Below are 14,355 nucleotides of genomic sequence, written 5' to 3'. Positions count from 1 at the left end.
CACTCTTCGTGTGTTAGGACCACTCATGCACATTCCTTGACTTACTACATATGCCACACCCTTGCTACCAATAGGGACATCTTACTTGCCTCTGTGCGAAACGTGGTCAAGGAGATATCGTATGACCCACTGTTGGGACTCGTACACCAAACAGTCTAAGGTATAATTAGGACTTCTTACTGGCGAGATCCCTTGACATGTTGGCGGGCCTAGGACTGTCAACAGATTCCTAGGCCCACCGAGGCAACACAATCTTGGATTTACCGCAACCCACAGTCTGGCTCAGGGGTTACTAGGCCAGTGGATTTACCATGATCCACAGTCCAGTTTAGGGACCACTAGGCCATGTGCTCTATCATTCAAATAACCAACTCACTCAGCTTTGAATACATGCATCAATCCATCTCAACCAAAACATGATAATCCCATCAAACGATGGTTATCCATAAATGGCAAGGCTAGGCTAAAAACACTATCACATATGGCAAAACCGATGCCATAAGAAGAAAAGAACCACATGCAATACCATGCATGCCAAATCTAGCAAGGAAAATACACATGCAAATTGATAGCTGCAAATAATATTGTTGTAGCTGCTTGATCCTCTTCTTCCTTTCTTGATCTATGCTCCCTCTTTCCTTCTTTTCCTTTCTTGATCCAATGCCAAAATTTTCCAAGAAACTGTAAGTGTCAAAGAATGAGAGAGAGAGAGAGAGAGAGAAGAATGAGAGGGCTCGAAAACTGAACTGACAAAATGTTACAAACTGATCCTTAGAAGCCTTTTTATCAATTGGGCCTCCATTTTCTTCATTTTCCATTATTTTCCTTCAATTTCCTCTTCACATGCAACCTGTGACCTTTCACCTTCCTTTTCACCTAATTTCCATTATTTTCATAAATAATTGTGCCAGAAATGCCATTTTTCCTTTCCAAAGCCTTAGTCGTTTCCTTTCCCAATTTATTTAGCCATAATAAACTAAATGAACACTCCCTAGGCTGTCTTTCCCAACATTAATCTTGGAATAAGTGTCTCATCAACCATGGTTATTATTTTTTCCTTTATTAACTTTTATTACATGGAATTTTCGCCAGGTTTGTTGCAGAGCCTAATGAAGGAGATAATAACAATGACTCTTTATCAACCCTTTTTCTTATCAATGAGGGTAAAATTGACCTTTCAGATCATACTTAGTACAAAAATATCATTTTCTATCAGAAAAAATGAAATCTTTCCCAATAATTTAGATAAATCCTAATGAAGGAGACTACATATTGAATCTTATAAGTACTTAATTCTCAATAGTATGATTTTCCATAGATATTTTGATAGATTCATTTTTCATTGTGTAGATAACAAAGTAGTCAACAAATTATTGTAGGTCTTACATGGGTCTACTTTTTCTGATATGCATATTGGTGGCCATTTTTCTACTAAATACACAACACAAAAGATAGTAAGGGTTGATTTCTACTGGCCATCTATGTTAAGGGATAGAGAGAAGTATGTTTAAGGCTATGATGAATATCAAAAAGCTATCAGAAGGGAGAAATTATATGCATTACCTCTGTAACTAATCATTCTAGACATTCCTTTTTCTAAATTAGGATTAGAGTTTAGAGATCCTATTAATCTACCTTCATCTTCCAAGCACACCTTCATCCTACTACTAATTATTTCATTAAATTTATAGAAGTAGTACATTTAAAGAATGCTAAAGATGACTAGGTGATTAACTTTCTTGAAACAACATTTTTTATAGATTCAACCTTCCCCTAGAAATAGTTTCATATAATGGAACATCCTTCATTTGTGCGAAATTTACCAAATTTTGTAGAAAATGCACAATTAAACACTCTACTTCATTAACCTATTACCCACACAATAATGGTCATGTTGAGTCCACCAACAAAAATTTGATCAAGTTCCTCAAGAAAATCATCAATGATAAGCCAAGAACTTAGTGTACTCTATTGAAATATTCTTTGTGGGCAGATAGGACAATCGACAAATCAAGTAATCAACTATGTCCTTTCCAACTTGTGTATGTCCAAGAGAGTGTTATGCCTATGGAACTTGAATTAACCTCCTTACGATTAACTCTATAGGCTGAATAGTTGAATTCAGTTGACATTCCTCAAAGATTCCTTGCTTTGTTGGCATTGGAAGATACAAGAAATTACTCAACAATCTGAAATGAAGGAAAAAAACTGTTAACAAATATCTTGAAAAAAATGTCCAAAAATGTTGACTTTCAAGCTAGTAAAAGATCCCTACTATGGAATTCTACTCATACTGAAAAGGGAAAGCATTCTAAATTCCAAAAGTTGTGGATTGGTCCCTTTGTGATTGCTACTAATGTTGGAAGAAATTCCTGCATGCTCAAGTATAATAATAATCTCCTCTTTTCTTACACAACTAATGGGTCACACCTCAAACCCTCCATTGAGGATGATAAGGGATTAAAAAACACCATTATATTGTATTTTTGTTTATATATTTTTTCTTTTTATTCAATTGTTTTTCTTCTCATTTGTTTCCTTTCCATTTTTTGTGTTTTTCTATTTTAGTCCTTTAAAAAAAAATCCTACTTGCACAAGTCATGTTTGAGTGTAGCTATATCTTTCTTGCATCTAGACCTATCTCTCATATGATGAATTTATTTTTCAATATCCATAAATTTTATTTTTGCACCTTTTGAATAGAAAAATTATTTTCAAACAGGAAAACAAGATAACTCTTTGTCTGTGTGCAAGATGATTTTTCCATACTAGTGATCATTACCTCATCCTTTCTCTAGATAAAAGAATCATAAGTTATGCCTTATCCCTAGTTCTAGCATCCCTTGCTTCCTAACCCATATTAGAAGTTTCCTACCCTCTCTCATTGTTGAAATTTTTATTCACTAATTAATCCTAAAGATCCTAAGTTCTAGCATGTTACATACATCTCTCCTTGTGAATTCTCCAAAATGTTTAGTAACCTTCACAAAAAGACACAAGCCACTGCGATATCCTATGATTCCTCTCTTGAAAGTAAAGAGTAAAAGTTTAAAAATGAAATTCTAATTTATATACATTAGGTGTGGTCTCCTCTGTGTAATAACGAGATCAATATGTGACTCTTTCTTATTTTCATATGCAAAGGTTTCTATAAGGGGTTTCAAATTGCATATATATGTGTTATGGTTCTTCTTATGATTGGTTTATTTAAGAGAATTCGATACAAAGAATGGAAGAATCACATTGAAAGTGGCATCAAGTTGAAATGACACCCTTTCAAATAAAACTATAATTTGACTATCAAAATGAGAATGATTTCATTTACGATTTCTTAGTGTATAGTGATATCTTTGACATGTTCACCAGCATACGAAAAGTTTTATGTTACTCTTTATTTTATTTATTCTTTAAAAGTACTTATGAGATGTTTATGAATGGTAAAGTATGTGAAAATTTTGGATAATATAATGTTTGAAGTGTAAGTTGTTTTTGGCTAAGCCATCCTCATCGAACTCAGTTATAATGATAGTTGACTACAAGCACATTACACATCAAAAATATTACAATGTATGAGTTATAACCTTGCATTCAATATATGGGAAATCTCGATAAAATGTTTTTGATTAACCATGAGACAAGGTTAAATATATGGTAATGGACCATCAACCATATAATGCATGTGGCATAAGCTAAGCCATACACCAATATCACACATCCCAAAGGTGGTAAAGTTTCAATGTAATAACATTCAGTATGTGGAAACATAAGATTAAGGCTTGCTTAAATGGTGCTCCATATATGGTATTATGTCTTGAATACAACAACCTAACCAATTTAATAGATGTGACGTGCTCTGAGAGTTGAGCTATGTAACACTGTGAAATATGGAGGATAGTTATCCAACCTCATTCCTTTACTGAAGCATGTTTTGGTACTGCATGGTTTGATGGGAGCTTAGAACACCTGTTAAAACCTTTATTAGATGTGTCAAGAAATCATTTCCTAGCACAAACTTATTGTGACCTCACTTCCATGCCATTTAAGCTCTTGGAATGAGTTATGTTTTGTTACAATTGTGATAAGGAGAGTTTGATGTCTATCTACAACAAGTATTATTACTTTGTTGGTCTATTTATTGTTCTTGTGAGGGTTTAACCCCACTCCCACTACTCATTCTAGTTAACAGTCCCCTTGTGGTAATCAATTTTAGCTTTGCATGGAAAAGAAAATATGTTGTCCATAGATGTCACATTTCTGAGTCTTATTGCTAAGGTAAATCTATACAACGATGGCCATTTTGTAGCTTTGTTTTGACCCATGTTTTCAACAAAATCGCCCCTCCAAATTTTAGTTTGTATGGTTTAGTTTCATATTCCTGTGAAGATTGTTAAGCTAAATCCTTCTACGCCATATGACTATATCTCGCAAACCCATTCATAAAATAAATATGTATTTATGTAGATTGACTCTCTGGAATACTTCAAAATTGAACGAAAGCCCCACTTCCCTTTAGAGAGTTCATTGTCACTATATTTTCAATGGGATTTTGAATCCTCAGTGCCCTCCCACATCGACAATATGTTAGTATCCCTATTCAATAACTCTTTACATATTCTACCTCTATTGGCTCACGTTATAAAAAGGGATGGATCATGCACAATTTTTTGATAAAAACCCCATCCTATATGACAAGCCACTAGCCACCAAGTATGGTGCCTCCTCTAGTGAGAAATTTGTATCTTATTATAGCTCATGGTCTAGGATATGCAAGTAGAGTTCATATCATGATATTAATAAATTCTTCAATTATTTAGAGAATGCAATGGCTTACCTCCCTAATGTTCATACTCCATCCAGTATCTCTCTCCGACACTATTTTCGTTTACTCCACTAAGTGCACAAATCCATTTAACAATATAGTTTAAAAGTACACATGCATATATGTCAATGATTTTGTTGACATGATTTGTAATGCTTCTTTTACTTTCATTACATGGTTGACCATTATACGCTATGCACTCTTTTGACACATTATGTTATCATGACTTTATCTAAACTTTACATAGTGGCCAATTTTTTTTTGGCACAACAAATTATCGAAGATATACTTGACAAATCATTATAGGGCTTTTCATTATTACACAAAAAATATAACTACCAATATTCTAAGTAATTTTTCACCATATGGTTTGTAAAAAGAACATACATAATGTGTTTGGTTTTGTTATATTCTTTCCATGACTAGTCCTAGTATTTTTGGACCCTATATTAGGTGGGCGGACCTACCTATGGTTTTGTGCATGGTTTTCGCACATGGTTTTGGGCGCGATGGTTTTTGGTCTATGGTATTTTGTAGATTCAGTCAAAGGAACTACGGTTATGTTCTAATCCGGGGTTAATGGATTGGGGTTTATGGATGCTTCAACATGTATATATATGTATTGTAGCACTGAAAGAAACATAATGAAAAATCAATCTGGTAGTCTCGTTTTTGGGATGCAGGGGAAAATCTCTACGTATATTTGTTTTCTGTGTTATGCTCTCGCCATTGTTTATTTTATGTTTTTAGAGTTTGTATGCAGGTAATTTCTGTACGGGGTTAAAACCTACATTTGGTATAAGAGTTGTTTATGCTTCAAGGGGACGCTTTTGCTGCTAAGGGGTTTTTCTCGGGCCTGTGGTAGACCCTGTTCAGTGGGAGATATGTGGGATTGATTCTTGTGGTGAAAGAAGATGGTGAGTAGTGGAAAGATAAAGATCGAGAAATTGAATGGTCAGAGTTTTGAGTCGTGAAAACTCAAGATGGAGGATCTGTTGGTGGATAAAGATCAGTGGATCGTAGTATATCCAAGTACTAAACCAACGAGAGTGTCTAATGAAGAATGGAAGAAGTTGGATCGGAAGGCAAAATGCACAATACGATCGTGTGTCTTAGATTCAGTATTTCTAAATGTATCAGGGGAAGCTACGACGAAGGCTTTGTGGGAAAAGTAGGAACTTTTTACCAATCTATGTCTTTGGTGAATAAAGTGTTCCTACGAAAAAAGTTGTTTAACTTGAGGATGAAAGATGGAGACTCGGTGAAAGAGCATCTGAACGCATTTAATACTATGGTAAGCCAGTTATTATCTGTTGATATTAAAATTTCAAATGAAGATAAGTGCATTAGTTTGGTGTGTTCTCTATGACATTCGTGGGATAGTCTAGTTGTTGTAATAGGTAGTAATGCAACTGCCTTGCAATTTGATGAAATAGTCTCAGCCTTGCTGATGGAGGAGATGAGATGGAAAAATATGGAGAGGCAGAATGGTGATTCCTTGTCTGTAAGAGGATGGTCCCAAAAAAGAAACAAAATAAGTCCTCGAGTGGGAGATCTAAATCTAGAGGGAGATCTAAATCTCCAGGAGAATCTATAAAGGTGTGCTAGAAATGCATAAAGGAAGGGCACTACAAAAGGGACTGTAAATATAAATCTCCCGAGAAAGGAAATGGATCCGATGATGCTCCTTCTGCAAAGGCAAAAACCACCTCAGATGAAGGTGGGTATGTGTACTTGGCATCTTCTTCAAGTACATGTGTAGATCATGAGGCATGGTTGATTGACTCAAGTGCATCCTTTCACTTCATTCCCCATAGAGAGTAGTTCTGTGAGTATGAGAAATATGATGGTGGTGATGTATTCTTAGGGGATGAAAGGAAGGCTAGTATTATTGGTCATGGAAAATTCAAGTTGAAGTTGCAAGGTGGAAGGATTAGAACACTTCCGGGTGTTCTACATATTCCTGCATTAGCCAGAAATTTGATTTCTGTAAGCAAGCTCGATGATGCAAGTGTAAAAACAATGTTCGAGAAAGATACCTGCAAGATAGTTCGGGGAGCACTGGTATTGATGTGGGGAGTTCAGATTGGAACTCTATACAAGCTTCAAGGTAGCACTGTTATTGATGGGTACAACAGTTCTATGGTTCCTGAAAGTAGATCAAAAAACCTAGTGGGCTTTGGAGAAAAGACCATGTTATGGCATCAAAGGCTTGGACAATTGAAGAGAAGGGCTTTAGAATACTTCATGGTAAAGGTATGGTAGAATATATGACTAATAGATCTCTGGATTTTTATTTCTGTGAAAATTGTGTATATGGTAAGCAGAATCGGGTGAGTTCCCCCTCTGGTGGTAAGAGTGTGAAACATATATTAGAGCTTGTGCACAGTGATGTGTTTGGACATGTGAAGGTTCCATCACTGGGTAAGTCTGTGTACTATGTATCATTTATAGATGAATTCTCAAGGAATACATGGATATATTTCCTCAAGAAGAATTCTGAAGTCTTTGACAGGTTTAAAGAATTTAAGGCTCTAGTGGAAAACCAGACAAAGAAGAAGAAAAAGGTGCTAAGGATAGATAACGGTGGAGAGTTTTACAAGAAGGAATTTGAAGAGTTCTGTAAGAAGTGTGGTATAGCATGACAAAAGAGTACTCGATACACACCTAAGAAGATGGAGTTACAGAAAGAATGAACAAGACGTTGATGGAAAGGGTAAGAAGCATGCTCAGTGGTGTCGGGTTAGGACAGGAATTTTGGGTAGAGGTGGTGGAGATAGCATGTTACTTGGTCAATAGATCACTTTCATCAGTATTGGAGGATAAGACTCCACAAGAGGCATGTACTTCTAAGAAACCCTCTCTTTCACATTTGAGGGTATTTGGATGTGATGCATATGTGCATGTTCCAAAGGAGAAAACAACAAAGTTGGATAGTAAATCTGAAAAGTGTATCTTTACTGGGTTTAAGGATGGTTTAAAAGGCTATATGCTTTGGAACCCAGTAACAAGGAAGGTTGTGTACAACCGATATGTGGTGTTTAGAGAGGTGAAAGATGTTATTAAACATGAAGTCCCATGAAAGGAACCTAAGAAAATAGAGTTTGAGCTAGAGGAGGAAGAATTAGACTCTACAACAGAAGATGAATCAAAAGATGAAGTGCCATGAACTTCGGTTCTAAGAAGATCAGTTCGAGAAGGAAGGCAGCCAGAAAGGTATTGTCCATCTACTTTCTATTCAAATTTTTCTTTATCTATTATTGATGATAATCCTAGAATTGTGAAGGAAGCAATAGATTCAGAGGATGGAAAACTCTAGAAAGAGGACATGGTTAATGAAATGACATCTTTGCACAAAAATGAGGCTTGGGATCTGGTGGAGTTGTTAGATGGAAGGAAACCCATTAGCAGAAAATGGGTTTTCAAGAAGAAGATGAATGTAGAAGGAAAGGTGGAGAAATACAAAGTTCGATTGGTAGCAAAAGGTTATTCCTAGGTGCTGGGAATTGATTTTTGTGATATTTTTTCTCTTGTTGCCAAGGTAGCTTCTATTAGATTCTTTTATCTATTGCTACTACTTTTGATTTTTAGGTATAACAGATGGGTGTGAAGACATCATTGCTTCACGGGGATTTGGAAGAATAGATCTACATGAATCAACCTGAAGGCTTTACGGTGAAGGGTAAGAAAGAACTGGTATGCAAGTTAAAAAAGTCTATGTATGGGTTAAAACAACCACCAAGGATGTGGTATCAGAAATTTGATACATTTATACGGGGACTTGGCTTCACCAAAAGCAAAGCAGATCACTGTGTGTATTTTAAATTAATTGGTGACCGTGTTATTTATCTAGTCTTGTATGTGGATGATATGTTACTGGTTGGAAACGACAAAGAAATTATCTAGGATTTGAGGACCCAATTGTCCTCCAAATTCAACATGAAATATCTTGGTGCTGCCAGCTATATTTTGGGCATGGAAATTAAAACAGAGTGGGCAAAGAGGAAGCTCTGGTTAAACCAGAGGAAGTATGTCGAGACAATACTACAGAGATTTAATATGCATGATAGTAAACCGGTGAAGGTTCCTATTCCTGTAGGTGTAAAGTTATCTGCTAAATAGTGTCCCAAGACACAAGAAGAGGAAGATGACATGTCTTGTGTTCCATATGCAAGTGCAGTCGGTAGCCTGATGTATGCGATGGTCTATACTAGACCAGACATTGCACATGCAGTGGGATTATTGAGCAGGTTTATGTCAAAACTAGGGAAGGAGCATTGGAAAACAATGAAGTAGGTTTTTAGGTATTTGCGTAGCACTAGTGATTATGGTTTATGCTACCAAGGAAGCCCAGGATTGAACAGAGTTTTGGACATCCGTGGCTTTGTTGATGTAGACTGGGCTAGAGATCTAGATCATAGAAGATTGACAAGTGGGTATGTGTTTAACCTATTTGGAGGTGCAGTCAGTTGGATGAGTAAGAGACAATCTGTAGTGGCACTGTCAACTACAAAGGCATAATATATGGAAGCCACTCATGCAAGCAAGGAAGCAAGTTGGTTGCAGAGATTATGTTGAAGTATGGGGTTAATACAGTGAGTTATAAGGATAGACTGTCACAACCAAAGTGAAAATTTCTTGGCAAAGAACCTTGCTTATCATTAAAAGAAAAAGCACATTGATGTTCAGTATCACTTTGTGAGGGACATGGTAGAAGACAAAAAGGTGTTGCTGGTAAAGGTGGACACTTTGAAGAATACTGTAGATGCATTGACAAAGTCTATGAGCTCTAAAAAGTTTTGTTGGTGTAGAGAAATAATGGGCATTGTAGGGCTAGATCAATGACTAAGCTCTCCCGCAGCCCCCTATGGAAAGAAAACAACAAGTGGGATAATGTTGGGTTGTGTTACATTATTTCCACGAGAATGTTGTGTTGTGTTATATTAGGTGGGAGGACCTACTTATCATTTTGTGCATGGTTTTCACACATGGTTTTGGGTGCGATGGTTTTTGGTCCATGGTATTTTGTAGATCCGGTCAAGGGAACTACAGTTATGTTCTAATCTAGGGTTAATGGATTGGGGTTTATGGATGCTTCGACACACACACACACATATATATATTGTAACATTGAAAGGAACATAATGAAAAATCAATCTGGTAGTCCTGGTTTGGGGATCTAGGGGAAAATCTATGTGTAAATTTGTTTGATGTGTTATGCTCTTGCCATTGTTTATTTTCTGTTTTTAGAATTCATATGCAGATAATTTCTATATGGGGTTAAAACCTACAAAATGGAAAAAATTATACATCCATCATAATATTACTTCCCACCACCCTGCAATAGTATAGTGTCCTCTGCGTTGCATGCAAGGTGTATATTGCTTATCATGATGCATAGCAAGGGAATGCATAATATTAATTATTTAGGGAACATATTTGGTCCCATTTTAAAGATTTTTATCATGATAAATGCATATCCCTATGGAAACCACTTTACCAACCATCCATGATAGCTCACTTCAAGTATGAATATCCCTTAATCTCTTAGTTGTTATCAAACCACATTTATAAAGTTTATGAAATCCATTCTTATTACATCAAGCAAGCTCGTTATGCATTAATAGTTTGTTTAACCTTCTTATGGTCATATTTTTGTCCATGATTCTCAATGATAATTCCTTGTTGCACTTAAAAGACGAGTCTTATTTTAGGTCTTTTGTATGTGAAATAATTCCTACTTTAATAGTTGTCATTTTTTTTACATTATCATCATATCCCATGTAAATTCAAGGTTCATTTTTCCCTTGTGAAGTTTTGGGAACAAAGGTGCAACAACTATTCACATGGATATTGGTACTAATGCTATGAGTTTACTCTCATCCATGATATATGTTACCCATTTGTTAGTTTGTATTCTTTGAAATGCATGAGCCCAATCCTTCCCTTCACATCATGTTTTTCCTATGAACGTATTATCATGCACACTAACAATTACATAAACATGATTCTAGACATGATATACTTTTCATTTCATACATTCATGCTCTGCGACTTTACACAAATATTTGTTTAGTTGTTGAATATGTTGAGATTTTTTAGTAGAGGCTCTCATGATAATATGAGAGGCCATGGTAGAAGTGGGAATCATGGAGAGAAAACAAGAACAAGAGAATCAAATTCTTGATTCATTTCAATGTTGCTTCAGAGGACCTTAACCAACTCACTCAGACCAATCATCTTTACCTTGGAAGTCCTCCACCACATCCACCTACCTCACAAGCTTCTCAAACATACCACCACCTCATCCTAGTATAGTAGAGATCCAACAACAACCCCTTCAGTTTGACAGATGGGATGCTAATCCCATTGGACCTCCATCTAGACACTCGTGCCAACATTCTCTTTTGCATCACTCAGTGCGTCCTATCATCATTGCTCATCCTACACGCTAAAATTTCTTATAGGCCATGTATGATCACCCTAACCAACATGTACATTCACCTACTCACATAGTTGTAGGAAAAATTCATCCACCTACAACTCTTGCATGCTCCTCTCCAGAGGCCACTTCTTTCCATACCCATAATAGTGCATCAAGGACATAGTGCATAAGGTACGATGAGGAAGAGAAGAGAATTTTAAAAGAAAAGAACAAGACACCAACTACAATAGATGTCTAAAGTGAACATGATACCACAACTTTATTTCAATATTTATTCTACTTTCTTCAGACTTTTATTTACAACATGACTTTTTTTCAACCTACTTTTATTTTGATACAACACTTTATTTTGGACATGATACATATATATTTTGATGGTATGTATTTCGAAAGACAAAAGGTATTTTATAAATTTTATGTGATGGATGACATGGTATTTTCATATATTTATTCTTTCATTTTGTGATATTATGGTCATATATGCTATTTTACTAGAGTCCTAGAAGTGATTTTTTAATATTTTATAATATATAGGACGGGTAGCCTACAAAACTAATTAAAAATTTAATTGTAACTCCTTCTACGTCCCTCTTCCTAAACAACGAAATATATTAGAAAACAATTAGTCTAATAAATAAACTAATTACAAAGATAGTTGTGTTCTCAATCTGTCCAAAGAGAGTACAAAATTGGAAGAAGGCAATGAAAAAGGGGTGTGAGGAGATAACTTTTTAAAAAGTGACAAAGAGAAAAGTGAGCTCATCTCTTTCTTAATAGGTTTTTTCATAGCATTTTGTTTGATTTTATCATATCAGAAAAATTCCATAAAAAATGCACAAACACATACTATTTTACTAATTTACTTGATTTCTGTCGCTTGAGTGTCTATGTACAAGTCTTTTTCCACTTTAAACATTTCTAAATTGAATCCTGGTAAAAGAATTCTCGCAAGAATGGACCAAACAATAAGTTATACTCATTGTTCATTAATAAAATCAGTTTTTTACAACCATCTTTTAGTGCACATTTTTTCTAAAATTTTTAGTTATATTCCATATAGGTCATGAATAACGTTTGCTAAAAAGTTTAACCATATTTGTGAGTCATATATTTCAGTCAATTACATACCTTCCTAGTGCTCTAGCTGTTGAGGTATTTTCTCAAGTTTACTCATAAAATGATTATTTATTTCAATTTGTTTTTGTTGATTTGAATTTTGTTCAATATTATGCATACGGTAGATTCCTCACTCTTTCTTAAATTTGTAACATATTTTTTTTTTCAAGTTTCTATGCATGTGAGTAGAAATTTCCTACGTCTCTAAACATTGAGCCTTATCCCATTACCTCACCAGGGTTTTAGCAACCCAGCTTAGAAAACTCCTCCTCCTCAACAATAGGTGAAGAGGAGGACAAACCTAACCAATTTATAAAGAGATCGTAGAAAGAGAGACGTCAGGAGAAAATATTAATATAAACCAGAAAAAATTAATGAAATAAATGACGAAAATTTATTTGAAGAAATGTGATATAATATAATAATTTAATAATATTATTAACCAGATTGGTTAATATTGTTATTATTGGAGAATTAATTATCATGATTATAAATTATAATATTTAATAAAATATCTTAATAATTATTGTACTTTTAATATTATTTGAAATGTAATTAATTGAAAAGACATTATCAAAATCATAATTATTTTTATTTTGAATCTGTTAAAAATGATAATTCTAAATAATATTAATAATTATTAATCATAATATAATGTTGTTGTATTATTAACATATATTAGTTAGTACTAACATTGTTAATAAAAATTATAATTATTTTTATTTTAAAGCTTCTAAAAATGATAATTCTAAATATTATTAATCATAATATAATATTGTTATATTATTAACATATATTAGTTAGTAATAATATTGTTAATAACATATTTAGAAATAAGATGTAAATTTAGAGATATTTAGAAATAGTTTTTTTAATGACATTTTTAATGGTTAATTTCTTGAGTTTAAGTAGTTTAATCAGTAAAATTGGAGTGGTGTGCTTAATCTATTTATGCATTCAAAAATGCATTTTAAACAACAAAATTTCAAGTTATTTCTTAAAATTGTTTTGTCGATTTTGATGAATTTCGTCATATGTTAGACCCAATACCAATTATAATATTAATAACGATAATACTATTATAATAATAGTTATTATTATTATTATGAGTACATAAAGTAACAAATCTAAACTAGCACAACCACATTAATAAATGTTGTTGATATACAAATTTAATATTATTATTAATATTGATATTAATAAATATATAAATATAATAATAATACAATAGTCACATTATAAAATATTATTATCATTATATTATAAATACGATAATAATTATAACAATTATAATGACAATTTATAATTATTATTATTATATTATAATAATTTAATATTATTGATGTTATCAATAAAATAATAAATATTAATATTATTAATCAAATAGATTATTAGTATTATAAACCTAAAAAATTATAAACCCCAAGAAATAATACTGAACACATGATTAATATTATAAATCTTTTGGATTAATATTATTATTAATAAAATTATAACATTAATCATGACAATATTATTATAATAACAATTATTATTATTATTTATAATGATAATAATTATTAAAATATTTATTATAATAATATAATGTAATGATTATTGGTATAAAAGATTTTTATATTTATAATAATATAATATTAATATTAATTATTAATATAGATATTTGTATTATAAGCAATATAGTGTTGTTGTTATTTTAATTAAATAGGATATTAGAGAGTAAGAAATGTTAATATTTAATTAAATATATTAATTAAATAAATTATTACTCGAGCCAAAAAGTTTAGAAGAGAAAAAAAGAAGGAAAAAAAAGGTGAAGAAAGGGAGAAAGGAAGGAGGCAAAGGAAAGTGTTGGGAGACGAAGAATGAAAGGAGGGTTTATGAGAGAGACATGGATAGTGGGTTTCTATGACTGACTAAATTTAAATCTATCTTCCTAGTTAAAATTTTTGAGATTCTTCTCAATTTTGATGGCTTC

Source organism: Pinus tabuliformis, chromosome Q (assembly GCF_031772625.1).
Source record: "Pinus tabuliformis cultivar Carrire ecotype Pingquan chromosome Q, CPIR1, whole genome shotgun sequence".
NCBI classification, from domain to species: domain Eukaryota; kingdom Viridiplantae; phylum Streptophyta; class Pinopsida; order Pinales; family Pinaceae; genus Pinus; species Pinus tabuliformis.
Note: the sequence above shows the minus strand (reverse complement) of the source record.